The sequence below is a fragment of the Heterocephalus glaber genome, unplaced genomic scaffold (assembly GCF_053883595.1).
Source record: "Heterocephalus glaber isolate CG9 unplaced genomic scaffold, H.glaber_assembly_v1.0 deba00001236, whole genome shotgun sequence".
NCBI lineage: Eukaryota > Metazoa > Chordata > Mammalia > Rodentia > Bathyergidae > Heterocephalus > Heterocephalus glaber.
The window spans coordinates 120,392-123,010 of NW_028258223.1; the positions used below are offsets into that span (position 1 = coordinate 120,392).

General features: G+C 41.8%; 1 pseudogene; it reads left to right on the plus strand.

Moving 5' to 3' along the window:
• Positions 1-1,257: 1,257 nt before the first annotated feature.
• Positions 1,258-2,619, plus strand: LOC101700815 (E3 ubiquitin-protein ligase pellino homolog 1 pseudogene; annotated as a pseudogene).

A 2,619-nucleotide genomic window follows, 5' to 3' on the forward strand; every position in this document is an offset into this window, starting at 1 on the left:
TTCTATTGTGAGCTCCCTCCCTTGTCCCCAAATATCAGATCCCTAGTTTGCCTGGTTTAAGGACTAGGCAGGTGGCCCCTATGTAAACAAATTAGTGGAATTTCAAAGTGTTTTCTGAAATTTTGGGAAAAAGAAACCATTTTCATTTGAAGTTACTAAGCTAATAAGATGGATATTGGGATATAGAAGATCATTTTTCCTGGTTATGCTAAAAAAGCCTTCTCTGCTTTCTTGACACTGTAAAGTGGGGTTATGATTTGAGAAAATACAGAATCCTACAAAGCAGTGAGCTCCTGAAATGTGAAGCCCTCATGTTTCTTATCAAAGAACCTGTAAGTTTGTAATTGAGTTGAGTTTTAATCATTACAAAGACAGGATTGGGTATGTATCTCAGTGAATGCTTGCCTACCATGTTTGATCCTCAGAATTACAAACAGAAAAATAAATAAAGACTCTTAAATTATTCAGAAATATCATTTACAAAAATCCTTACAATGAAAAAAATAATTAAGAGACTAAATCAAACTCTTCATTATTAATTATTTGGAAAGAAGTTTTATCAAACAAATTTTACATATTAAAGCTTTCTAAGTCTGGGCTGTGATAGATATAAATGAACTTGATTTTTCAACTTGTAAATAAATGTGGTTATAACCACACTACTATTAAAAGCTAATTGGTTTCAATTAAGATAATATGTCTTTACTACCACTTAGATTAAAACAAAAAATTGAGAAGTTCTTCAATCATAACACATAAATATCTCTAAAATGTGCCAGTCCCAACTGGTAGAGCCATATCTGACGTGGACTTTATATAACTTATGAATAGAATCAATTATTAATGCAATGGTGGGAAAAGTACAGGCCATACAGCTAGAAGTTGTAGAGGCACATTTTGCAAACAGTGTAAATTCAAATTGTCTTCCCATTCAGAAGTCTCATTTTCTAAGCGTGGTATGGGCAAAAAAAAACAGACCTAAGGATCACTGAGTAGAAAGATTAGAAGATATAGAAAGAACTCCAGCAGATTTGTCTCGAGCCCTCCGGGAGCGCACCACAAAGCGGGCCCACGCTTCTCCCTCGGGCCGCGGCTCCTCAGCCTTCAGCTCCACAGTCAACTTAGCCTTACGGGCTCGACTGGCTACCGCGGAAGGCAGCGACGGAACTCCGGCTGTCTGCAGGCGCTGCCGCTCGTGCACTCACACTTCGCCTCCACACTCGGTATCTCCGGGGCCCGTGCTGGCGTTCCGGCCCCCAGCAATTGTCCGGAAATAATGCAACAAGTGTCCCAGAGCTCCTGACCAGTGAGTAAAGATTTGAGAAAGACAACCAAGCTCATGTTTTCTCCTGATCAAGAAAATCATCCATCTAAAGCTCCAGTAAAATATGGTGAACTCATTGTCTTAGGGTCTAATGGGTCTCTCCCAAATGGTGACAGAGGAAGGTGGAAAAGTAGATTTGCTTTGTTTAAAAGACCTAAGGCAAATGGGGTGAAGCCCAGCACTGTGCATATTGCATGTACTACTCAGGCTGCAAAGCCAATAAGCAATAAGGACCAGCGTAGCATATCATATACTTTATCTTGGGCCCAGACAGCGGTGGTTGAATATACTCATGACAGCAACACCGATATGTTTCAGATTGGTCGGTCCACTGAAAGTCCTATTGATTTTGTAGTAACTGACACAGTTCCTGGAAGTCAGAGCAATTCTGATACACAGTCAGTGCAAAGCACTATATCAAGATTCGCCTGCAGAATCATCTGTGAATGGAATCCCCCTTTTACAGCATGGATTTATGCTTCAGGATTTGATTCATCAAAAAACATCTTTCTTGGGGTTCACTATTGTTCTTTCTATAGGAAAAAGCTGCCAAATGGAAGACATCTGATGGGCAGATGGATGGCTTGACCACTAATGGTGTTCTTGTCATGCATCCATGCAACGGGTTCACAGAAGACTCTAAGCCCGGAATATGGAGAGAAATATCAGTGTGCGGAAATGTATTCAGCCTGCGTGAAACCAGATCAGCTCAGCAAAGAGGAAAAATGGTGGAAATTGAAACCAATCAGTTACAAGATGGCTCATTAATTGACCTCTGCGGTGCAACGTTGGTCTGGCGTACTGCAGAAGGCCTTTCCCACACTCCTACTGTGAAGCATTTAGAAGCTTTGAGACAGGAAATTAATGCATCAAGACCTCAGTGCCCTGTAGGATCCAACGCACTAGCATTTCCCAGTATGAAGAGGAAAGATGATGCAGATGAGAAACAACCTTGGGTATATCTAAACTACGCTCATGTACATGGCTATCATAACTGGGGAAACAGAGAAGAACGTGATGGAAAAGATCGTGAATGTCCCATGTGTAGGTCTGTTGGTCCCTATGTCCCTCTGTGGCTTGGATGTGAAGCTGGATTTTATGTGGACCCCCGCCCTCCAACACATGCGTTTAGCCCTTGTGGGCATGTGTGTTCAGAGAAGACAACAGCCTATTGGTCCCAAATCCCGCTTCCTCATGGTACTCATACTTTTCATGCAGCCTGCCCCTTTTGTGCACATCAGCTGGCTGGTGAACAAGGCTACATCAGGCTTATTTTCCAAGGACCACTAGACTAA